This window comes from Gadus chalcogrammus, chromosome 7 (genome assembly GCF_026213295.1).
Source record: "Gadus chalcogrammus isolate NIFS_2021 chromosome 7, NIFS_Gcha_1.0, whole genome shotgun sequence".
NCBI lineage: Eukaryota > Metazoa > Chordata > Actinopteri > Gadiformes > Gadidae > Gadus > Gadus chalcogrammus.
In genome coordinates this window covers 24,560,166-24,587,528 of record NC_079418.1, presented here as the reverse complement: position 1 = coordinate 24,587,528, position 27,363 = coordinate 24,560,166, and the positions used below count along the sequence as shown (strand labels likewise).

The 27,363-nt window shown below is 42.7% G+C and overlaps 1 long non-coding RNA gene across 3 annotated transcripts; it reads right to left on the bottom strand.

Annotated features, from left to right (window-relative positions):
- Positions 1-1,194: 1,194 nt before the first annotated feature.
- LOC130386631 (uncharacterized) lies at positions 1,195-19,148 on the bottom strand. Of its 3 annotated transcripts, none has more exons than XR_008896148.1 (5): positions 18,851-19,148; positions 18,164-18,292; positions 6,239-6,309; positions 5,114-5,216; positions 1,195-2,248 (listed from the first exon to the last, which is right to left on the bottom strand). It is a non-coding gene; the product is annotated as an uncharacterized LOC130386631 (long non-coding RNA). The 3 variants fall into 3 exon arrangements; XR_008896146.1 differs by lacking the exon at positions 1,195-2,248 and adding an exon at positions 2,269-4,029; XR_008896147.1 differs by lacking the exons at positions 1,195-2,248; positions 18,164-18,292 and adding an exon at positions 2,269-4,029.
- Between the last annotated feature and the right edge of the window lie 8,215 nt (positions 19,149-27,363).

Sequence of the window (27,363 nt, the reverse complement as noted above, 5' to 3'; positions counted from 1 at the left end):
AAAGATAAGTGCCACAAAAGACAGATAAGTGCAGCAAAAAAAACATTTAAATAGGCAGAAGAAGATGAACAAAAACTTGAAAAACATGCCACATCACTCAGGGTAATGATTCCGGTTAAAAAGCTGAGCTATCGAGCCATTAAACCTGACAGCAGGTGTGCAATGAGAAGGAAAATTATGGCAAGAGCCAGGATATAAATACGTACAGTTTGACAGTATTTTATAGCCGTGACCATAATTTATGTATCATTTTCAGATGACTTGCAGTGGCAACAACAAAGGGAGAGTTGATGCCGGACCAAAAGGTCATCGGCAGGTAAAGGGTTTGGGAATGTGTGCGTGGGCGAGACGCAGAACACAAAGTAAAAGAAATAAACGCCACATGTCAGAAGTGGAGTATACCGCCTTCGGCAAGAAAATAATTTACATAGCGCACTAATTAACTCCGAGGCGCTAGTCTGGAGTGAGAGAATCCATTATACCCTTGTGCTTACTCAGCAGAAAATTACAGGGGGAGAGAAATGGGACGGGTCGGCCCTCTTGTTTGACCTGGCAGAGAACACGAGGAGCTCCGCCACGCTCACATTCAGGGTCTCGGCAGGAAGTGCCAAAAGGTCAAACAATAAAACACAACTTATTTGTCCCATTTCCGTTCCTACTGAAATAAAGCATGTCTTTCCCAACAGTAAGGCTACATGCATATCGGGTCACAAACTATCCCCTTTTTTAAAGTGATATGATAAAAAGCATTTTTATCAAGTAGATGTGTAGTTGACGAGGTTAAGCCAAAGATACAAGGACATTACAGATGCAGCCGTTCAAATAAGGCAACTCGGAGCTCAAGATCCAATGAAAAACCGCTCCCACTGCCAGTAAACCTTGGCAGAGAAACTTGGCAGGAAGTTGGACACTCGCACGTGCTCAGGCGCGCACAGTCACACACACATAAACACATATAAATCTGTGTTCCTGGGCTGTCGCAACCTCTAAAACAAAGAGATAAATGTAACTCAATCTGCATATGTTTCCAAATGACCTCTGTTCAAAGTCTTCCTAGCCAGCTCCTACTTCCTCCTCTGTGTGTGTGCGTATGTGTGTGTCTCTCCAGCAAGGCCATTGTTGCCATGACCGTCTGGATGCACAAGGTCACAAGACAAGGACACGCACTCACACAATGGTTTCATTTCTTGAGCTTTTATTCAAATTGACTGAAAGGGCATTCGGATGGAGATGAAATGATCAGACAGAGGTTATGTATCTTGCTCAAGGGCACTTGTGAGGTAAGGCTATTGATATTGGGGATTGAGCCGTGTACCATCTGGGTGGAAGTGCAAACCCGGTAGCCATTGGACTGCCTCTATCTAATCTGTATCTTATCCATCTTTCACTTAATGTTTACTCCCATTTCCATTTAAATAGAAGTACTGTTTCGGTTGGACAAGTGCTTATGCAACTGATGACAGCTGTGCCACGTCCTACTTCAGACACAGCCCTGATAGGGAGCCATGAGCCCAGTGAGGAAACACAGGAGCCCAGCCAGTACTCTGGCATCAGCGGCAGTTGATATCACAGTGACGATAATGCCTTTCATACCGTTGACGGATAAATAAGAGGCGCATCAAAGCAGAGACACCTGCACCAGTCACACATTGATGGACAATCGGCAGCACGCTGAACCCATCACGGCTGAGAGCAAACAGTTAGGGTACATCAATAGCTTCGCTCACATCTGTACTCGGCATCAGGCCTCCAACCCAGCTCTACCTGTGTAGATCTACCTTCATGCACATGAAGGGGCCGATGTGTCCACCGTCACCAACCAGCTAACACCACCTCTTAGATATGTTGCCGCTGTGTTGATCAGGTTGGGTGCCTAGTCTTCCTGTTGGCTAACAGGATTCTCTTGCATAGGGCTGTATTAGATGTATTAGAAGTGGGCCCATCTCTGGGCCCACTTCATACAAATCTAAAACACTTGGAATTTTGGAGTTGAATCTCTGTTGAGTCTTGGTCAGGAGACAGGTCCAATCGATCCACCAAAAACAAACTAACTAAACACACCTAGCAGCTGAGGTTCAGCCGGTTTGAGTGTAGTAGCTGGACTCCTGTGGGTCTGTCCTCCATCTGCAGTCTGTTCACAGCCTTCCCGACGCCCTTAGCGTTGCATGTCAACAACTGCAGCAGAGTGTAAGGCTCAAACAAGAGTCCGGCCAGAATTGATAGTGGGAGCGTGTGTGGTCATGGATTCCTGCACGAGAAGGGGTATGAAAAAAATAGCGTTTTGGCCTGGCCAGCCTGGGTGATGAACAGTTAACTATTAAAGGTCTACAAAGACAGATTATTCGTTGCAATCAACCAGCGTGTTTGTCTCTCTACCTCGCACTGTCTCCACATTACTGAAGAATGGGAGAACACAGACACTTTAAGCACAAATGTGTTGGATAAGAAAATAGATCCAACTTATCACGTTCCAAAATGATAATAAATGCTAATTATCGGGTTGTCGTTGGTTAGATGGTCTGAGGCCTTTGGGTGTTGCATATTAATAGAGCATCGTATTCTCTGGACACTAAGGTGAGGAAATTCTCCATTTCAAATTAGTTAAATTACTTCACCAAAGAATCCAACAAATACCTATTATAATATTCATTGTTTTTAAGGATTGAAGATATGGGGAGTTCAGGGTTTTGCTACTTGCCAGTTCTTAAAGACTTTTTTTTAAGAATTACTGAAGCATATCTTTTATGACATAACCACCTCGGTTTTTTGAATACTTTTGCTCTGGAAGGATGAAAGCCAGAAACTCAAATAAAGATAAGGTCAGACTTTGAAAAGGGCAAAAGTTGTTATATAAATAATAATAGGTGATAACAGATATGGGATGAACTCGCCATTCAAGTGTTTAATGACACTCTTGTGGAAACCATTGTGGTTTCGGGAAGTCATTTGAGATTAATCTTGAAGCCCAAATAAATAAATAACCATGCTTTGCCATCAGCCCTGCTAGCAGAAAAAAAGAGGTTTGAGCACACTTAAGAAACAAGTATTAAACTACTCAGATGAGTCTGCAAAGATGTTGAATAAAAGTCAGTGTCTAAACATGCTAACATGAATAAATAGATAGATATCAAAACGCACGGTAAATCCATGTTTAAAGAAAATCTATTATTTTAAACAAAGTAAGACTTTGTTTAATTCGGAAAGACAAATGTTGTCAATGATGTTGAGCTCAAGGTGCTTTAACCGTATATTCCAGCACAACAATGTACAATGCGATGCATAAGGTAATTCATCCAGTGATAAAACGTCAGCTTAAAAAAGCTTACAATGACCACAATAACCAAATGAGTGGAGAGGTGAAACCAGTAAAGGACAAGATCCCGGGTTGGCAAGGCTTTGAAGGAACATTTCAAAATCAAACAAGACCCATTATCGTGTCTAGGATGGTCTGTTCTTGTCTCTTGTATTGTTTAGGGCCATACACCTTTCTAATTTCAAAATTGCGCTTTTGAGACATTTTCATTATTTAAGAGCAGATTGAATCGAATCGAATCAAATGGTGATTAATTGATTCAGAACCTTATGAATCGAAATCGAATCGATTTAGGAAATTGGCCACAATACCCAGCCCTAGTATTGTTTGTTGAATAGTCTCTTCCTAACTCTTGTATTTTTCACAGTGTCTGTGACTGTTATGCACTTGGACTTCGAAACAATCGCCCTCTGGGATTTAATATAGCTTGAACCCTAACACTGCATGAAAGATAAATCATATCATGAAACAATACAAAATAATAGAGTGCAGAGGTGTGAAAGACAGTGATAGCAGGATCCTACAAGTTAATGCCATTGGTACTTTCCCCGTTCCTTTAAAAAATGTGATAGATGTAACCTCTTTGTTGGATGTTGCATTCACAACCTCAGGTGCACGGCAGTATTCCTTTTTTTTTAGATGGAACCGCAGGAATGTTTAAAACCCCGGTAGTAGAGGCCCAAGGAGTCCTTCTGAAACATGAGGCGACAGGGAGTCTGAAATATAGAAATAAGTACTATTCCATTAAAAGCTTTATAGCCACGCTTAGGTACCTTAAACACGCATCTCACAGACCTTAAGTGAGGGAAAAATTCTAGAGAACAGTGCCCTTGTGTCACTGCAGTCATCTGCATCATCGGTAATCTACCGATGTGGGTTTCTGATACTTCTGGCTTTGCCCTGACCCTTAACCACAACAACATCTAACACCTCAGTTCAACCCTTTCTGATACATCCTGGTAAACTAACAACAAAAATGGGAATGTTCGGTTAGAACCAATTAGAAAAGCAAAGCCAGGTAGCCGAAGACAACCTCAAATGATAATGCTTTAAACTACACAGACATGATTCTACATTAAAACATAACAATGTAGGCCTACATGATTTCACACAATGCCTTTAGATCAGAATCACGACATGCTGTGCTAGGTCAATATTTCAGCTCAAGTGCTTCCCCAACTGGGGGAATGCACTGTTGATATTCTCGCCATTGTTTGTACAGTCCAGACATAACCCGTCCCCAGTGTTAGGGCTATGTATTTACACAACTTTCACACTTGATACATGCTCCATAATCCTACCAGAACCGTGAAGCCTGGAGAGGCTTATTGGCGTTTTGTATCAGATGAGGAAGGAGCTCTTGCGATATGCTTGTATCATTGCCCGAGGCAAAACGTGGACAGAGAATAAATATGCAGAAGGCACTGGGTGAAACTTTAATCCAGAAACGTGTTGCCGCCCACAAGAACAAAATAGACAGGTCAAGAGCAGAAGGCTACTTCTGTGCACTATTCCTTCCTCAATTAACACGGGAAGCTGCACTTAACAGAAACCACTAAAGACCTGCTCCTGGAGAGCTTTGGAAAGGACTGGGGATCGTTAAAGACTGCATATGTCAATTTCTTCCTTTTAAAACATTTGGGTTGGATCGAGAAGTACCGTTGAGACGCCACTTGAGTGGGAAAGAAACTCAACTTGAATCGTCCTAACACACCACAAAGTGTATAACATTTTTCTCTCGATTCTCCCAGGCCTGCGTTTTAAGAGTAACTTTGAGGTAGCTGGCTAAAAGAAAATGACCAGAATGTCCTTTATACATTACTGAGGTCTTCTCGGCTAAGTGGGGAAGAGTTGTGGACCATTGACTTGACAGAGGAACATCGAAGGCTTACTGTGTCCGTCCCTTGCATGGAGGAGGAAAAGAGGAAAAATAATTCCGGGTTAAAAAAACACCCCACTATTCATCATTTGGTAAACCAGGTGCAACATAAAACAGACACAACAGAGGCACAGAGGTGCTTTATTAAGTCTGACAGATTTTCCGCCAATTTCCAGACGTGTGCAGCTTGACGGGGGTTGGTAAAGGACACAGAGGAGGGACAGAACTAGCACAGAACAGACCAGGGGGAGACGGGTTGGAAAGCACCCAGACGAAGCTCCTTCTGGGGAGGAGCACAAGAAGAAACCCTCCCCATGGATTATCTGGACACGTCTATTCTGCCATCTACCGGCTCCACTGGATTCATTCATACAGCATATTGGTTATTGCACTTTTACATTTGAGATTGGTCATTTATCCAATATTGATATATTCTGGCCTATTGGTTTATGAATCATCTTTTATTTTACTACTTTTTGTACTTAATTATAGAGATCGATAGGAAGGTATGGGAGACAGGGGGGGGGTGCGGGCAGCAAAGGACCACGGGCAGGATTCAAACCTGGGTCGCTTCGATCAAACCTGAGCCTATATGGTACGACTCTACCCGGTGAGCCACCGGGGTACCCCATGTATTCTCTTTTCGATAAAGACATCCCACCTACAGATATAGAATTTTAATTTCTTAAAATGTATCCTACGAGGGGCCATGGCTACATCTTTACGGTTGACACAGCATTACTAGTGTTCTACGTTGTTAGCGCTGAAGGTAGACGTTTGGGAACATACAGGGAGGTGCAGTCGGGTGGATGATGTGCATAAAGCCGTGTTCTTACCAAAGAGTGTATAAATACACGTGTTGTTCTCGCTCGTTGAACATTGTGTTAGCAACGGTGCAGAAGAGCGTCCGAAGCTACAGTGCTCTGTGCTACTGTAGCCTCTAACCTGCCACAGGCATAATACGCGGGGGACCACGTCAGATCACGTGGGCTTCACGGGGACCCGGCTGTCACGCGTAATATGTTCACATCTTCCCCCTTGCTCACCTTTTCTCCCATGTCCTGCGGCTGCTGCGTGGGGATCCTGTTTCACCATTCTGGCGGCCATTCTCCAGGTCCTGAACACAACGATGGATACATAGTGCATTGCAAGGTATAAGTCAACAATGTTATTGTCAAAAATAAATATATGGTGATGTGTGTGTGTGTGTGTGTGTGTGTGTGTGTGTGTGTGTGTGTGTCAAAGTAACGCTTTAATTTGCATTACGTAAAGGCTGCCGTTTTAAGATCTTGCCACTAGAGGCTGCTACAACACAAGGAATAATTGGTACCGTCTTTGGCAGGTCCTTTAGGCATGTTCAAAACTGTAGTGGGTTTATGGTGCATTTCACTGGAATTTTGTTTAACCATTTAGAAAACATAACTTTTTTAATATTAATATTAGAATTGAATATTATTCTCAGATGGGGTTAGATGGGCTTGCTGGGCCTGAACATCTCCCTCTGCAACTGGATCTTGGACTTTCTGACGGGGAGACCCCAGACAGTCCGGATCGGGAAAAACACCTCCAACACCACCACTCTGAGCACAGGGGCCCCTCAAGGCTGTGTGCTCAGTCCACTGCTGTTCACACTACTGACGCACGACTGCACGGCGCTACACGGCTCGAATCACATCATCAAGTTCGCAGACGATACGACCGTGGTGGGTCTGATAGAAAAGAACGACGAGTCAGCTTACAGAGAGGAGGTGAAACAACTGCTAACCTGGTGCAAAGTCAACAACCTGTCCCTGAACGTAGACAAAACCAAAGAGATTGTTGTTGACTTCAGGAGAGCACAGAGGGACCATGAGCCGCTGGAAGTTGATGGCTCCCCGGTGGAGATCGTGAAGAACACCAAATTCCTTGGTGTCCACCTGGCCGAGAGCTTAACCTGGTCCCTCAACACCGGCTCCACGGTTAAGAAAGCCCAGCAGCGCCTCCACTTCCTGAGAAGGCTGAAGAGAGCCCACCTCCCACTCTCACCACTTTTTACAGAGGGACCATAGAGAGCATCCTGGGTAGCTGCATCACTGCCTGGTTCGGAAACTGCACCAAACTTGACCGCAAGAACCTGCAGCAAGTAGTGAGGACAGCTGAGAAGATCATCGGCGTCTCTCTCCCCTCCATCTCAGACATTTACACCACTCGCTGCATCCGCAAGGCAACCAGCATTGTGGATGACCCCTCCCACCCCTCACACAAATTCTTCTCCCCCCTTCCGTCTGGCAGAAGGTACCGGAGCATCCGGTCCGCCACAACCAGACTACAGTACAGCTTCTTCCCCCAGGCCATCCGACTCCTCAACTCTAAGGGACAGATCTGATCATCTCTGTTACCCGTGGTTTATGCACTATTGCACTATTGCTTTATATTCATATTTATTATATTCATATTTATATTCCCGCACTACTCAGACACACAGTCATATTTATATTTATATTCCCGCACTACAAATTCCACACAGTCACTTTACTGGTTTGCAGTTATATGTAGCATGTTGTTGTTGTTGTTGTTGTTGATTTTTTGTTATTATTGTCGCTCTATGTTGCACCTTATGTTCTTGGGATACGCCATTTCATTTCACTGTATATTGTGTATATGGCTGGAAAGACAATAAATTATCTTGAATCTTGAATCTTGAGATGATCAAAAGCAAAATATGTCTATGTGGTCCCATTTGTCTCGATACAAAGCTGTTCATATTCACAACATAATTCCAAACACCAAACACAAAAATGTAATTTGATAAAACCTGTGGTTTTTGGTAGCGCGCAGAGGATGCTGCATAACCACATATGACTCGATGGGCAGAATCCCTTCGCAAACTCTGAGGTTATGGGTAGTTTCTAATCCATACAAAGTTTCTGGTTCTGGAAGGACCTGTAACAGTTTACTATGCGGGCAGCAGTAAGCGGTAAAAGTGAATCAAAAGACGACCTTCTGAGTTCTGACAGCAGAAGTTACAGCACTACGGAAGCAAAGCAAACATTCAGGCATGTTTTTAATTAGCCGACGTCAACGTGCAGAAGTAGACGCTATACCTGGAAGCATCTGCCACGGCTAATTCCATCATCCATTAAATAGACTCGTTCATATCAGTTATCGCAATGCATTTTAAATAATTTCCAATAGAACACGTCATTAGTCATACCTACCGCACATTGTGATTGAATAGGCCTAAAGTGGCGATGGCCATTGTTTGCATTATTGATGGTCCATACTTAGATTTTGAAAACATGATGAGAACTCACTGTACTGCAGCTTCCCGACCTCAGACTGTGGTGTGAGAGCCATACGGGGTGTGACAGTTGGGGTTTGCTTGCTGTCGAAAACAATGACCCGGAGATTTAATCACTGCAAACATCTGGTTCCCTCAGTGAGAGCTTCAATAGGAACCATGCAACACTGTAAGTCGGTTAGATTTTTCTGTTAGATGTCACAGGTGAGGCGATGTGTCAGAGGTGATGTCACTCACCATGAGGCGATATCACATGTAGGAGGACAACCTGGTCTCACAGGAATCCGTGAAATGACCACGGACGCTTAACTCAAAATCCGTGGAATCCTCACGAAAACACGCCAATTTCCATGATATGGCCACGGATTTTGCTCCAATGCAAGTTGATGACACTCATATTCCGTGGCACACACACAGATCCCCGTTTCAATAAACGAATCGACCACGGGCGCTTAACTCAAATTCCATGGTGGCCTCACGGAATCACTTAAATTGTCCGTGATATGCTAACGGTATTTGCTCCAATGCAAGTTAATGACACTCATATTCCGTGTCACTCACAGATCCCCCTATCAACGACCGGGTCGACCATGGGCACGTCACCCAAAATCCGTGGTGGCCTCAAGGAATCACTCAAATTGTCCGGGATGTGCCAACAGAATTTGCTCCAATGCAAGTTAATGACACCGATATTCCGCGGCACACACACACAGATCCGACCGAGTCAACGACCATAGCCTATATAATTCATATTGACGGTATCCTATACCATGTGTAGGCCTATGTATACTATATAGGCCTACCTGTTCTCGTCCATGCACCCATATTGAATTGAATAGACCATTTTCGTTGCTTCAAGGAGGTCTGGTGGTCTCATTACATAATAAATAAACAAATAAACATCTATATATAACGAAATAAATAAATATCTATAAATATGTATATATATATAGACATAGGCCTACATATTTATACATAGGCCTATGTATTTATTTATTTTGTTGCTTCGAGGAGGTCTGGTGGTCTCCGTAGGCATATATATATATATGTATATATATATATACATATATATATATACACATATACATATATATACCTATTTACATATTTATCTGTATTTATTTATTATATACAGAGACCACGAAGCAACGAAAGGTGTCTATTATAGCCGATTCAAGAAGGGCCGGCGAGAATAGGGATATAGTGCCATACCGTCAATATGAATTTCATTCATTTCCGAGAGGTAGGTCAATGGTCAGATACAGATCTCGTTATAACAATAATTGATATTGATGTAACGAGAAAGGATGTAATGATAACGCCAAGAAAATACAGGCTACACAGTTATACTAATTTAAATATAATTAACTTATAAAGCGTATAACGAGAACAGCAGACGATCTAGTTGTTGGCCAGCAGAGGCTGCATTTTAACCGAAATCGGCCTATAACCTTATACATAATAGTCTAACTGTATAGGCATATGTCAAATGTATGATATGCTATAGGCCTACGTATAGACTATTTTTTTATATTATAAATATTTAATTATTGTTATACCTGAACCACATTCCCCATAGAAAAAGTAGGCCCTACACTGTTTTACAAGTACAACCCTCTTCGTTGATTGGATTGGTGTAAGTGGATTTTCAATGGTCAGATACAGCTCTTGTTATAACGATAATAGTTACATTGACTACTACTAATTAATTCAATATGAAAGCAATGCATTTGAATGGGGAGATAATTTTCGTCTTCAGAAGGGGAGCGGGCTACGCAGGATTCGTCAAAACAACAATCCGGTGGTTGCCATCGACCATTTTGTATTTGTACCACCCACGTAGGTCATTTTAATGTCGATTTTAAACGCTCTTACACACTTGATTACATTGCTTCTTTATTCCGGTCACCAATTTATACATTGCATGGTCTTGCTGTGCGTGCAATACAATGTAAAGTTTTTTTGTTTATTTTCGGGCTGGTTTGCTAAAGAGGCTAATGTAGCAAACAATAAACAACGGCTAGCCAATTTCGGGAGTGTTTCTATGTTCCCCGGGTCCTATGTTCCCCGGGTCCTATCCCCTGGTCCTATGTTCCCCTCTTTGTATGAGACTGGGGAACATAGGACCCTTTTTAAAAAAAAAAAAAATGGTCCTATGTTCCCCGCTTTTCCCAAAAAGGATCCTATGTTCCCCGATATGTATGTGGCCGGGGAACATAGGACCCTTTTTAAAAAAAAAAAAAAGGGTTCTATGTTCCCCGGTCTGTGACTTTTCCCCCCATTACTGCCAAATTCCGGCCGAGATAACTACCATTGCATGTCTTTACCTTTTGTGGAAGAGGGAGAGACGTCGGAGAACATGACGCAGTCTATTCATACGCCGGTGTTGTGTCGAGATCGGTTACCCAGTCGAGATGCGTTTCCCCTAGTCCCCGCCCCCGTCCGAAATTACCCAAAGAGCGAAGGAAGCGCGCGTACACAAAAAGCTCGCCCACGAGCTGCTGTGCTCGTACCACAGAGGCACTTTGGAGAGAGCTAAGGTTCAAAACTGACTTTCTTTAGCGAGTTTTATCTGAAGATGTTGTATTGTAGATTTCTATCATAGGGGATACGCAGAGGGGGAACGGTATCTGACAGTAATATTCCAAGCTGTCAGGATGCGTTCCCCCTGTTCTAAATGGTCAAATTTAGTGATATCAGCCTGAAAATCACAGCACTTATCTGTTGTGGGGAAATAAGTCAGCAGTATGAATTTCAAAGATGTGTGAGCCTCCTTTCCTATGGAACAGAGGGGGAACAGTATCTGACAGTATTATGAATGAGCACACTTCCTTCCAAAAGTCCATAACATTCAAAATGAAAAGTCTCTCACAAAAATAATATTTTTTATTGATAGAAATCTACAATACAACATCTTCAGATAAAACTCGCTAAAGAAAGTCAGTTTTGAACCTTAGCTCTCTCCAAAGTGCCTCTGTGGTACGAGCACAGCAGCTCGTGGGCGAGCTTTTTGTGTACGCGCGCTTCCTTCGCTCTTCGGGTAATTTCGGACGGGGGCGGGGACTAGGGGAAACACATCTCGACGGGGAAACCGATCTCGACACAACACCTGTTAACAAACCCCGAGAAGCACAATCCCTACGAGAGCTCCCCGTGCTACGGCCATCCGGAGGCGCACAGAGCTTTTGGCAGTGATATTATTATACAATTATATTATATTATATAGGCCTACTATTATATAAAGAGCTCCGGGAGTCGCAAACGGCAACAACCACTTTCTCCTCCATGCTGCAGTTCACCCCGGATTGCACTGCACTGAGTTGGCTGGTTGAACGCTGATTGGCTGTTACGTTACACATGTCACTCAGTGGCCACGCTGTTGAACGCCGATTGGCTGTCATCATGCGAATGTCGCTTCAAAGTTTAAATATTTTTAAAGATTGATAGATTGCGGGGAACATAGGACCCTTTTCCCAGAATTCCCTGCTTTTCCCAAAAAGGATCCTATGTTCCCCGCTTTTCCCAAAAAGGATCCTATGCTCCCCGGTATGTATGGCTGCAGGGGAACATAGGACCTTAATTGGGAAAAACGGGGAACATAGGACCCGGGGAACATAGGCCCCGGGGAACATACATGCAACAATCACAAAGACGAACAGGAACGCTATGAATGCTCCGAGACCGGAAGTGCAACTCGGAAGGCTGGCGTCCGAGGATTCAGGAACACACCATTACCATTATCTGCACGAAACTCTCAAACCCAAAGCAAAATCTCATACCCAACAGAGTGTTCAAAGCACTTTCCTCTGAAAGTCACTTTCCTCCGAATCTCCCGGAAACTCAGATCGTTTTGAAGGCGGCATGTCATTTGCTAGGTGATTTCACATGGGATGTGACTCGAGGGGATGTGACTTGTTAGGTGATGTCACAGGGGATGTGACTCCCACAGTGATGCCGCTTTTTAGGTGATGTTACAGGTTATGTCGCTCGTTAGGTGAAGGTACAGGTTTTGTCACATGTCAGGGGATGTCACTAGTTAGGTGATGATTCTTCTTTGGCGATGTCACTTGTAAGGTGAGGTCAAAGGTGATGCCACTTGTTGGGAGAAATCACTTGGTAGGTGATTTATTATCGTCATTGGTTCGGTAGAAAAAAAACCTCACAATGGTCGCTGATAAAGATCTCGAGTCGTTTGTGAGCTGGGGGGGAACGTGCTCACGGCTCCCTTGATTTCAGATTAATTTATTACAGACAAAGATAGGCCGAAAGTGCATAATTCATCTAAAACTACACAAAGAAAATATAAATGACTAAATGCCTTGAGGACACATCCCCAAAAGAAGGAAGAAAAAAAAGGACTTTGTTCTCATAGATAGGGTCAGGGTACTGGCCTGAGCGTGGTGATGGGGCTGGCCCTAGAGAACCTCGGGAAGCCCAGCTCCGTCCCAGCAGGTGGGGCAGGCGAGGAGTTCAAAGCCACGTCTTCCTGACCTAATTGTTCCTCCCAGGTCGAAAGATGAGAGAGAGTACCCCCTAGGAGGGCTCGCTCTCTCATCTGTTGATGAGAGAGAGTACCCCCTAGGAGGGCTCGCTCTCTCATCTGTTGCGATTTCTCTTTCGCTCTCCCTTTCCTTTGCACCCTTTCAACATTAATGCATTATGGGCCTAAAATCACCTCGTTGACATCTTTGCTTGGTTTAGAGCCAAGAAGGCTGCTAGGTGAATCATATTTTTAAGCCCACCCATATCAGAGCCCCCTCACCTTTGTGGACATTTATTGTTCACAAGATGGAGGACTAGCAATTAGCAAGCAACATTTGTGGCTTTCGGTGTGAATACCTTGACATTGTTCTGTCATGTTTATCATGCCTTGAGTATGGCTTTGTGTTAAAGGAGTGTACAAATGACTCATTATTTTACAGTGTAGCCACAGCCACCTGAACAACACACCGGCAAGTGAAATTGGACTGAGCACGTTTCACTGGTTTCATTGGTTACTAAACAAAAGAGGTGTAAAATAATGGATTCCATCCACCGTGACTCATGGCTTGGTGCTGGACCATTTTTTTCTCTCCGAGAACAAATGGGTATTATTAAAAATGTGTATGAGCTATTGTTTGAAAGAATGTGGTCGAATGTGGTAGGCATGAGCAGGCCAGCGGCTAGGGGCTAGTCTACCCAGAACCCCAATATATACGGCTTCACTGAACACATTATTCAGGAAGATGCCAAATGTCTGTGTCGAAATTAACTTTATTCCCTCCAAGTTCTCAAAAGACAAGGACTGTCAAAAAAAAAAAAAAAGATTCCAAGACAAGAAATAAATAATTCAATTCTGCTTCCCTTTTGGAAAGAAAAAAATATTGAATAGCTGTCAAGGATAAGATAGGCGAAAGGAAGAGAGAATGAATTATACGAGTATGGTACAGTATATTAATATATAAACAACCCACCATAGAGGAGTACCCTTTAGTAGGCCTGCTGTACAGTACGTAGATAGGTACGTTAACCTTAATACATTTCTAAAGGGCAATGACTTCCTGGCTTGGGAGAAGTTCCTCCAAACCAAACTCTAATTAGCACATGATTATGTAGATCAGGTTTAAATTATTTCAGATGCCGCGCACAACACAGTAGTGAGAGTTATGCTCCCACTCTTACCATGTGTTCATATAACATTAATTTATTGTCAACATTCAATTTACCTTTATTTCATGACAGAAGAGGGTGCTGTGGGCAAGGTAACATATTTGAAGGAGGAAGCAAACAGGAGTACATACAACTATTTAAATTACGTTTCATTCATTCTCTCCATCTCTCCTTGTTTGCTATAAAGTCTGTTTAATATAGTCCCCCCTCCCCAATACACATTCCCATGACCTCCACACATCTATTTCAGACTACTGCATTGACTTAGAGTGCATATATAGATGTAGGACGTTTTTGACCACACACAAAAATCTAGAACATACACTTCTGTCCCCGTCCTCCTACTGTATATATCCTTACACATTGATAACATGATCTTCCCACATACATCTGCACCCTTCCCTGCTCCCACCCCCTCTCTTCTTCTCAATCAAACCGACAACCACTGCTGGGAGCCCCCCGCTGTCACCGTCGGGCCTCTCTCTCTCTCTCCTCCTTCAAACCCCTTCCCTACCACTCTTCCAACGTCTCCCCTTGGTGCCCTTAACCCAGCATCGTCTGTCTCTGCACTCTGTCTGATGCTACACCATCTACACACAATACAATACTGTGCAATATAATCTGGTGCAGGGTACATTCAAGGATAGTACAGTGTAGTATAGTACAGTATAATTTAGTATAGGTAGTATAGTATAGGGTTGGACAGTGACAGTGTAGGTTAAGATATTATATCACAGTATATTATAGTACAATACAGTTTAGTATCATACCGTAGAGTATAATACAGTGCGGTACATAATGAATAGTATATTCATAATAGTATCAGAGTATAATATTGCAAAGTGCAGCACAGTATCACACTGTATAGTGGAGTATAGTTCGGTATAAAGTGGTTGGATAGATCGTCAGCGCTCAGTTTTAATCACATTGTAGTTTGCCAGGCAGCCTCTGGCTTACATTGAAAACCACATCAAGCGATTACCACTCAGCACCACAACAATGACACTTCAAAGTAAGGGTTATGGTTCCTTTAGAATGTCAAAATGAGGAGCTAGTGTCAGCAGCACAACGTGCATTCAGAACAGACGATGACAACGTCTTTTCCTTTCAGCGCCGTAGTGGAGGATACGCTCCTCATCATTAATCAACTGGACAAATGCATCTCCAGCAGGCTCGGTGTGACTGAGAGCGAGAGACACTGTGTTACAGAGACAGACAGAGACAGAGAGAGAGAGTTAAGTGGAAGAGGGCGACAGAGAAATAGGAGCGAAAGAGAGAGGGGGGGAGCGGGGAGGAGGGGAGCTAAGCAAATCAAGTCAGCTTCGATTAACTCACCTTGGACAAGAGGACGCGGATAACAAGATCCATTAGGTTGAATTTCCAGATTCTCCTGTATTGTGTTTTATGTCAATAAAATGGATGCCCACAGTCGTTCAAAAAGGTTAATTACACCCACCACCGAAAGACAATATTTACATAACGCAACACCAATTAGCAATCTTCAACTCCAATTAATCATCTGTATTTCTCTCCAGGAATTATTACCTCATTGCACTCTCTAGGGGGTGTACATGGAGTTTAGACGTGATGAATATTAGCTATCATGAACAAAAAATCCATCATAATTATATTTTATTATCAACCATCTTAAGGCTGATACAATAATTCAGAGCTCAATTTTCATGGATGATTGAAGGTTAAACTGCAAAATTGAATTTATAGAATACCTCACAGTCCCATTTCAGAACATAATTCAGTGATAGGAAACGGGAGTTGAGTCAGTTTGAGACACCGTTTGAATTTGCCACACGGGGGCGACCTATTACCGTTCCAGACCATACTGGTTGGTAGTCACATGATGTCTCGATGGATAGAGGAAAATGGAATATGCAGAATGGGGTAATTTGGTTCTGGACAGACAGAAGTGGAGATGTAGGCTACCACCGATCCAAAAGCCATTTACATTCAAGCCGACAAGAAAAGAGGTGGGAAAAAGGAATGTCAATTATTTTGAGTTTCTCAACTCTCTGGTCCATTGCGGTTGTTTTGTTTTGCCGAATTCAATGTTCAATAAATCATAGTTCATTGAATATTGAACAGAGCATACATATGAAGGCCCAATAGTGATTGTATCATACAAACCCTACTCCTCCACAACGCCCAGCCCAGGCCCTGAATCCATCCCTCTAGAGCCAACATCTTTTTTGTATTACTCCTTGTTTGTGAGGAATCGAATAGCAATGCATATTCATCAATATTATATATCATCCAAATTTCACCTCAAAAGCCCTCAACCTTACTACCAACAAATCAAACAGTTTGACAGTAATCTACCAGACCCGGTGGGCTAACTTGCAGCATAAATTGGGTCCTGGTTGAACATGAAAGACATACAGGTCGAGGCACTCATTTAAGCCTTCTCAACTCTCCTCTAAAGGCTACATCTGAAGCATAGCCTTGGGCTGCTTCCTATCCCTCCTACAGCAGCCCCTTAAAAAAAGAGGAAGGGATATAAAAAATAAAAAAAAAGAGTGCACTTACAAGAGCAAGACTGTCTCTGGCCTCCCTGCTCCAAGGTGCACGACTGAAGACCCGCGGTCCAATTTATAAAACCCTGCACAGGAGCAGGTCACATGGATATTCCATGAAAAATAAAAGGAATGATTCACATTTGATGCATAATTGTGTTTTCCATGCTGCCCAGTTCCTGCTCCATTGAACCGTTTGGAAAATTAACAGCTTCATCCCTTTGTGATAGCAGCCATGAGGGTGGCCTTTAATGTAAATTAAAAGGGGATTTAGAAATACGTTTAGATGACGAATTAAACATTCAACAAAACAGACGAACAAAAGCAGAAAATGTCGTCTTGATGTGATTGGGACTAGGAAGAGCTCTTAATGTGTACAGAACCGGCAGCTAAAAGCAGGAGGTTTATAAAGGGATCCGGACACTGCCAGTCAACCACTGAAACCATACATTTAGGCTTTTCAACTGCCAATCTACATTCACCACAGTCATTATGCTAAGAACATACAATTATCTTTGATCAATCTAGGCAAAAAATGACACTGCAAATGATATTGAAATGCCGCCAAAACCACCAGCATGCAATTGTTTTGCTGTACCGTGGATTTCAGTGTGAATTATGCCACTACATCAAAAAATCATCTACCCACCAATCCCTCTCCAAAAACCCATATTTGGGTCCCTTTGGTCCACTTTTGAATCAGTAAAGCGTTCCCTGGATTAACGGTGGATTTGGCTAACGGACAGATTAAAACGGTCTGGACTGGACTCGCCCGCCTGAGGTCCCGACCGTCGATGACAACAATGCCAAGGAGCCATGAGCTCAACTCTGACCCACTTCCAGTGTTTTCTGTACATTTCCAGGGGTTCGCCTGCCCAGGAACGTAATCCCGCTGGCCCACGACGACATTATAATTCCCCTCAGGACAGTCCGTTGTCTGCTGTCATTTGGAATTTTTTCTTCAACCATAAACTAATTATATCGTTAATCATTGCTGACACATTTTCAACCAATCGCAATTCCAATCCTTCAAGGATAGTTAGGTGTAAAATGTTTGCGCAGACAGCGAGATATATGGGGAGAGGGGTATATCCATAAGTGGATTTTTCCCAATTTGTGGCACTGCGTTTTACGATCGTCAGGGCAGTCTATTTACTGCATCGGTATTACCACCCCACTCCTCTTAGCTCTCCCCGAAGACCCCCCGCAAGCCCCTAATACACTATTGACTTATATTTCATCCCACAGACACACAGATTCCGTCAAGGTAGTGGAGAGCACATTAGGCTCTCCAGAGGGCCTTCACGCATACTTTCCAGGAGGGTGTCTCTTAGACTTCCTTCTTCCTCAATTTCCACCCCTCCTTTGGCTCGAGCTCACTCGGAGGAGACAAACGTTCCTCTCCCTTAAGGATCCTTTCCCTCACCTAGCTCTACAAATATTTGCAGGATGTTAAGTTGCCGGCCCTGCTGAGAGCAGGGGAGACTGGGAGAGAGAGAGAGAGAGTGAGGCACCTTCAGAGGTCGCCATGGTGACTTCAGAACGTGGACAGGTCTCTTGCGTCCCAAAGACTATAGGGCTGCTGTCATGGTACGGTGTGCAGGTGCTGTAGACTTCTGCCTAGGGCCGATGCTGCTCCTAGACTGTATATGTGGTTGCATAGGGCACCATTTATGCATAGGGAGCGGAGAAGGAGATGGAAAAGGTTATAGAGCCTAGGATGCAAACATGTAGTGCACCCCAAGTGCACATTTTGACCATGAAGTAAAATATACAGTTTAAAAGGTTTTCTCTTCATTTGAATGTGATTCGCTACTCTTAGGGTTATTAAACAAGGATTACAAGGATTCAATCTCAACTGGTGGATTAACATGAAAGATTACAGAAAAATAAAAAAATAATTTAATAATAATTTAAAAGGGTAATTGATGTGCCTCTTATAATGTGGCTTAAACTGAGTTTTCACTGAACACAGCGGTAGGCTTTTCTTGGTCAATATCACAACAAAGAACATATCTAAAAGAAAGTCAAGTACTTGCTGAACAAAGAACATTTAACTATGAGAATTTCGTGAACCTGTGACACGCCAGACCTACCGCACTCGTTATTTATCTGGGTAGAAAACCTGTAACCAAATTTCCGTCCCTAAGTGGAGCGTCGAGGTATGTTCCTAAACTTTTCCAAGGTGAGTGCAATCTTACCTATCTAGGGGGTTAGGAGGAAATGAAAGCAGGTCCACAGCCTCCGTAGGTGAACAGCTCTCTCTCCGTGTATGGCAAGGCTTGCCATATCCGTGACATGCCGCACCGGCACCTCGTCTCCAGGTGACCAGCCCGCGCTTTGAATCCCGTCATTCAGTTTCCCCTTGTATATACAACCAAAAGTTCCCTCATTGAGGTGTCTTTAAAGAAACAAGTGTCCTTCGTGTTTTATTCCTTCAAACTCCAGAGTCTCACCTGCAGAGAGCCACCTCCAGAGACTCCCCACTCAGAGTCTCACTTCCTGAGACTCACCTGGCCACAGAGCTGTTGCCATTTACCGCTAATGAGCACCTCAACACCGCCCCCTCTGTGTGATGTCAGTACTGACCCTAACACTGAGCACACAAAACTAACTCTAATTGTGACAAACCTACAAATGGTGTTGAGCTTATTCAGGCTTTGGTCGTCTTAAATGGAAATCAGCATGCCCATTTTATACAGACATGCTTCAGCAGCCTGAACCGTAGTAGTCGAATGACCTTTGCTCGGTCCAAGCACAAAGTTCACCCTGTTCTGCAAATATCTACTGCAAGAATATAAAATAGACCCATTTCATATTCAGACTATTTGAAAAACAAAATCTGTTTCAACCAAAAAAATGAAAAATGCCACAGGTTGCTGCTCAATAAGACAAAACAATTTACTAGGAAATGCAGAATAAGTGGACCGCAATTTGCCACTGGAAGACAAAGAGAAACCTTTGTGTTTTCAGTGGTAAGTGGTTGTGATTATGATTTCACAAGATGAGAGTGACAACAGATAAAGTCAAAGCAGAAACGGAGGGAAGCAGGAAAGTGGAGATCGGTGTTAGAGCTGCTCTACCACAGAGGAAGGAAAGGTTAAACACCATTATTATAGACAGTCTGAGCATTATTTTACGATACAGACGTATTAATGTTCATTGAGGTGAACGATCAGATTTAAAAGCAGGGCTTTTTATATCAGACATTTGCTTTAAAAACCCTTTGTGTCTTCTAGGGACAGCGGCAAATTACTTTGCCGTAATGAGCAAGCCATTATTAGAAGGAATGACTTAATCATCCTAAAAAAAAATCTAAATTAGTAAGTGTTGAATTTGAGATGGGAAAATTAAGAACATTAAATAAATTATCAAAGCCTCTTCTTCAAAGGACCAAAATATTCCTTTTAATGCTCAAGTACTTACGGTACTAGAATTAGTAAACCTCAATTCATCAAAAATAGATACATAGCCCTGTTATTAATTTGTATCATATGTTTTGGCTGTGTTTGTGTGTGTGTGTGTGTGTGTGTGTGTGTGTGTGTGTGTGTGTGTGTGTGTGTGTGTGTGTGTGTGTGTGTGTGTGTGTGTGTGTGTGTGTGTTTGTGTGTGTGTGTGTGTGTGTGTGTGTGTGTGTGTCTATGTGTCGATTCGGAAAGTAGCATCAGTGCAGCATATTGCCTTGTCTAGCCACACTGCGGATACTTTGCGCTAGCCAAACGGTGTCCATGACAAAGCCATCAAAGTTTTGACAGCATCAATTAATTGTTGTTCCAAAATATTGTTTCTTGTTCTAAATCCTTTTGTCCTGTAAATATGCAACCGTGACATTAAAAAACCTATGCAGTGAAACTGCTTGATGTTTTGAAAACATAACAACTGTCTTTAAAAAAAAAAAGAAAAGAAACAAAGGTGCAAATAAAGTTACTGTCAAAGCCAAGAATGAATTATTTTTTGGGAGAAGATGTATGCATTCAGTCATCTATCTTAACTGCTACTACTACCAATCCTAATATAACGACTATGACCCAGGTTGTTGTTAAAATGTCATTTGTAACACATGTAATCACTCAGTAATGTAGCAACCTTTAAAAGCACATACTTAATATGGAATAACATTCTTTAACAGCCTTAACCTTACCCAGTATGCAGGTCACATTTGATCCAATACCCAAATTTTACCTGTAACCCAAACAACACATGATGTTCAGTTTCGTTATTACATATTACATATTAAGTACATGTGGTCACAATTCCTGTAACACAGAACCTTTCAACGTGTGTTAATCTGAAGCGACAGCGTACACTAACTGAGGATGCCTTGAAGACTTCATCCATCATCATGTGTGCTCACCTGTTTTGCACTGGGGACTAAAATGACCTTCCAGGATAAATAAAGTCTTATATTATCTTACCCCGAGGTGTGTGATGTGTGATCTCCATGTGTTGAATCTCAAGGTTTTCTTCCTTTTCCCTTAAGGGTATCTGCAAGGTTGTGTGCGGCGGGGGGATGCCAATTTGTGACGCCACCGGTTGAGTGTGCAATGAATGTCTTCAAAGAGTTACCTTACCGAACACAACCCAAACCTTAGGGACTCAACACATGGTTGGAGGACAAGTTGGTTCTTGTCAGGTTTCGCGTCGATGTCTGGATGCTTTTAGGTCAGATGTGGTCCTCCAGGAATTATGAAAGGATATTGATCTGTGTATTGATTGTAGAGAAGTTTTTCTTTGTTCCTTCGCTTGTGAACATTACACTCATAATGTGATCACTGAAGGACATACAAAGATCCGATTTCATAGCCTTATGTCCACGGACTGCTATGGTGAACCTGATAATACAAGCCCAGGTTAGGTTCCAATAAAAGGATAACAGAATGGCTTTTGTAATAGAGTGATTAACAAAATAAAATTGGAAAATGTGGCTGGTGATTTCTGTACTGGTGCCGTTTCTTGTCTTCAAATGACTGAAAGCTTTCTTGTTCTCAGCAATCATGCATGTTCATATCGATTTCCGTACCTTGGCATACTTGAGAGACCTTGCCTTATAATGAACATCTCTCCTGAATGCACACACTCAGATTGATTTTGCTCCGTGCAAGAATAAAAAACCCTGAATTCAATTTATAAGGGCTCGGACCTCTGTGAATTATAGTTCTATTAATTAGTAGCAGTCGGGTTACGTGAATACCTTGGTTTATGAGAATGATTAAGATTTTATAAACATAGCGCTTGCGGCGGTTTGACCTAAGGACATGAAAATAAAAATATTTGTCAATGCAACAGATTTACTTGGCAGCCCGAGTGTCCTTTGAGTACATCTTAGTTCCACACCAAAGTCTGCTCTCTAATAAATCAGAGAGATTAGGTTAGTCCTGGTTCAGGTGTTACATAATCCCTGATATATCGCACATCAAAGAGTATGTAACAGCCCATGACCAATGCTAGAGAAGGAATGCGGGTGAATATCTTAATACACAAAGCTTTTCCCATACTATTGATTGATTGCTCAACGCAACACTAGGATCAACAATCAGTTTAGGATCACCTTACAACAGTGATGATTGCACTACACTGGAAAAAGGGTTTTAAGCCGTACTTCATCTGATTATTATATCTAAAATATAGATATTTTTAGTTAGGAGTTCAATTAAGAAATATCTATTTTGACAAATGTAAAATGTCAAGGTTACGTACAAGCCTGCGCATGCGCATTAAATACAAAGACGCTTACGACTACTGGACCAAACCGCAGTGTTGCCAACTTAGCGATTTTGTCGCTATATTTAGCTACTTTTCAGACCCCTTTGGCGACTTTTTTTCAAAACAGCGACAAGCGACAAATCTAGCTTATTTTTCAGCTGCTATTGGTGACTTTTGGCGACTTTTTGAGGTGAAAGCACTACCCTTGACCAGAGTGACGATGACCCACTGGCGGCAGTAGCTCAGGTGGTAGAGCGGGTTGGCTGGTAATCTGAAGGTTGGCGATGTGATGTCGAATCCAGACAGAAGCGCCTCAAGGCCATGAAGCGGCGAGAGCCGAGCGGAAAAAATGATGATGATGATGTATACAATAATGAGAAACAATTGTTTGATTAAATTGTAATCTTTTTGATTGGATAAACCAAATTATTTCTGATAGATATTTCTTAAATGAGAACCAATTGTTGGAGTGAATCAATATTTTTTTGTTTCGGATTTAACATACGATTTAAATGTATTAACTTCATTCAAAGAATAGAATTATACTTGGTGCCAAGTTGTATTATTTTGTTTTTATGAACATAGGAAATATTGTTTGAGGCAAGCTATATATTTGTCATTGGCTCAAGTTATGTAATATAGATGTGAACCATTACCCATATTTTTTTTACTTGGTTCAACAGAAGACTTTTTCCAGTGTAGGTTATCATTACGTTATTCACATATTACTGGATGGTTCATTTGGGACCGTCAGACTTTTGTTCAACCTAAAGTTACAAAACTATACTTTCAATGCAACTGGTACCTTAAATATATATTATACCCGCAAACTTAATGTAAGCATCCAAACTTGAGGTAGTACTTATAATTCCCCAAAATCAACCTTTGGTTCATGGCGAGAAAACAACGTGAAGAAGAACACAACCAAAGTATTTTGAACATTAATATCTTTTTTTATTAAGACAAGAACTCTTCATTGTTTTGTAAAAATGTCTATTTATGAACCAATACAAAATGTGTATGGGAATGTGAATCTCTTTTGTTTCTCCATCGATACACATTAACATTTTCCCAAGAACAGCAAAGAGACAAAAAAACAATCTAAAACCAATGAGTGAAAAAACCATCAACACATCTCGGGTATGAAACCAAAAGCCGAGGCCAGTGAAGTCGACATGTTGTACAGCCACTACGAGTTTCTGAGTCCACTTTTCTCTAATAAGCAGAGTCGCCATTTGTGATCTATGTTGACACAAAGCAATACTTAACACGATTTATACAGTGCACAAAATATTTAAGAAAAAGAAAAGAATTACAGAGGACATGTACAGCTCATATGCAAAATATACCACAAATTGAGACTTTGTTTTTTGGTGGTGGTGGGAGGGAGGGAGGGGAGCAAGGGATAGGCTTTGCTGCCTTGATGCTGACTCAATGTTCTTAATATACGGATGACATTAATAGGTAGGGGCCCTAATTATTTGCATTACTACCTGAGATGAAGTCACGTCAAGGTAATGCATGAACCTGAGACAGGACAGTGTTGAAGGAATCCATCATGAAGGCTGGATAACACTATGACCCACACTGTTAGACCGACGTCTAATATATCTCAAGGTTGGGGCTGGAGTTTATAAAAAAAAATACAATCCCCCATGAAGACCAATGGTGAAAGATTTCTTATTTCAGTACTTTTTTCAGAGTATGACGAATTGAACCATTTTGGAATTTGTTCATTATCGTTATGCACTTTCTCCCCGCCTTCTCCCTGCCTTTATGTTGAATCATTATTTTGAGTGGTACTATGTAAGGACAGGAGTCTTGGAGTTCACATCAAACTTATGGAAGCTCCAGGTATCCTAAGCGACAAAAATATTTTATGAGTATAAAGTAAGTCATTACTGCGTCAGCCGCACAAGGGTGAAGACACTCTCTTTCACGGCCCATGGCAAGCAGTGCTATTTTCCCTCTCTCTCTCTCTCTCTCTCTCTCTCTCTCTCTCTCTCTCTCTCTCTCTCTCTCTCTCTCTCTCTCTCTCTCTCTCTCTCTCTCTCTCTCTCTCTCTCTCTTTCTCTTGTTTGCTGTTTGAATAGAAGCTGTGACACATCACTGAATCAAAAAAATTATAATTAAAGAAAAAAAAAAGTGCTCACTGTTTAACACATTCACAATCTAACAGATGGAAGTGGAACCCCATCCAGGATTCGGTTAAATAAAGCAAAAATAAAAATGTAATTTTACCAACACTTGACCGCAATGCAGTCTAACCCTCGTCCCTATCCCGACAAACACCCCACCGCCTGGCCGACCCCCCCGACCCCCAACCCCCACCCAACCCCCCCACGAGCACCCGGTCTCCACAACACAAAGAGCCAAACGCCCAGCAATGCTATGACCATACAGTGTTAAACCTAGTGGTGAATCCTTTGTGAACAGCATGTCCATAAAAACCAACTCCCGTCTAACTGCCACAAACAACACAACAGTACAAAGGAGCCTTGTATACACAGCATCTGTTGTGACACGTCCCTCTTTCCTCATGCTTCTAAAACCTCCATCTTCAGAGTCCAACCCGGGGACCGTCACAGTATATAACGGGGGAAATTCATTCCCTTCTAAACGCCATTAGAAAGCGGATTAATCAAGCATTTCTTCCTAGCAGAGACGTTTGCAGTTCAGGTCCGCCGCGGAAGCCCCCCTAGAACTAACCTTTCTCCCCAAACTTCATGCGCCACACAGCTGAACCTCCATTTGGATGCGTTGCCTCCACGCCCTTTGACGTACCAAACTGTGATCCAATGTACTGATACATCAAGAGGAGCGTTTCTTCTCGTGCCTTGTGCGAAGTAAAAGAGACAGAAAACACAAAAGACGGCGCCTCCAAACCCCTTCGCCTCCTCCTCCCACTCGCTGTGTCAGACGCCGGGCGACGTTGACGGGTAATGAAAACGCAGGCGCTGCCGCCGCAGTACAGAGACCCACATTAGGGTTTGGTGTAGAAGACTGAGGTGGGGAACAAAACAAGTGTGATCAAGTTTGGCATCCGGCTCCACTCCCCTCTGGGGCCTGTGAAGCAGCTCCTTGTTTGAGTGTTGGCAGGTTATACATGAAGCAGATAAATAAGACAATGGGAGGGAGGGAGGGGCGGGGGGGGGTGCTCGCAGTACGACATGCATCTGAGAGACGGGGTGTTTGACGCGATCGGACATCACTTGCATACAAGCGTCGCAAATAAAATTCTGAAAGTAAATGCTGTAAACAAAGCCGTGATAAAAACCCAGGTACAATAAGGTAGACACAAAAAAAAATCTCTGCTACCTTATCCTTACAACGGAGGCTATGCCATAACCAATTCACTAGTTTCATTAGCTCACAACAATAAGCAAGATATAAACAAAAACCCACAAAGCGCTCCCTTGAAAGATGGTGGGGGATATATCTCACGTTGATGGGTAAGTGTGTGTGCATCGTATATACGTGACATGTGATTGGGTCTGGGGGGGTGGGGGGAGGATTTACGTGCCAGTAACACAACAACACAAACTACTTTGCTGTACAGGATTAGTACTGTGATGTAATGTCGGGAACCACAGGACCACACCGACCGCTGAAGGTGGTGATGGGGCGAAGGGGTCCGTGCAGCGGCTTTGGCCTGCGACACACACCTCTCTGCGTGTCGGTCCGAGCTCGGACCACTTTCAAATCTGGTGTTGCTCGTGGCGAATGAGGTCGAGGCTTAAGTACGTAGTTAAGTATTTTAACGCTAAACGTTGGCAAATAAACGTTTTTTTTCTTTTTTCCTTTGTATCTTGACGGAGGGACCACTAAGAAGCTGTAAGCCGTGTTTGTTATTTGGAATTATAAAACTGACTCGATTAAAATAAATACTGTTAACAACGCACTTGGGAACCTATTTGGCCAAATATAGATATTCAGGATCCATATTAATTTACGATTGAAACGTAGGAAAGTCTTTGAAAAACAACAAGGAAAAACATAAACAATTGTAGAAAGTGTATGATAATATTTCCACAGTTGATATGAGGAACAGGATATGGCGTGACAGTGAAGGGGGGGGGGGGGTGAAACCATGGCAGGAGTGAGGGGCTTAGAACTAATCACAGCATCATAGGAAGGGGGGATCGCACCAGCTTTAGTCATGTGACGTTTGGGGGTAGCGTTTGTACAGACACCTCTCCTGAGGGTATGAAGCCTCTACAGTGTGTCGCTGTGGCTTTTTCTCCTTCCCCCTTTCAGCAGACAGACGCTTGATACCCGCCAGAAGAGAGTGTAAAAGCAGAAGCCGAGATGAGGAGACATGACAAGGGGGGGATGCTAATGAGGCTTAACACAAATCCAGTATATGGCGAGAAGAAGAGAAACGGAAAGAAAGAAAGTAAATTTAGAACAAGGCACAGAATTTTCTGCAAATGGTTGAAACTAAAAATTCGTACCAGCAGTTTCTTTTTTTTTTCTTTTTTTTTCTTTTTAAGGGAGGTGTCAAATGGTTAGGGTCTTTTAAAAGTGATTCTGTGCTGGATAGGTCTGGCACACACACACCGTCCCACTTCCACCCAGATACCTTCCAGCATACCCAAACAAATGTAAAAAAAAATAAAGACCCGTGAACAAATATAACCCCAAAAACCCGGTAACCCATTTCCATGCCCGTCATGCCACTGTCTTTTTTTGTTGAAACACATAAAACATTCCATCTACAGTCGCATACTAGTCTAAACACGTCTTAAAACCTTCCCTCTAAAAAACTCCTCCCTCCCTCACCTCCTCCAACACCCCCCCCCCCCACCCAGCCCCAAAAAGATTAAACAATGAATAAAAAACTAAAAGAACATAAAAATACTTCATAAAACAAAACAAAACAACAACCATCAAAGATCGTCCCTAACTCTCTCCAAATCCAAACTCGAAACCCCACCAGGCCCACCCACCAACCTGACCTCCCCTCCCCTCCACCTCCCCGACCCACCCACCGCCCACCTCGCCCCCCTAG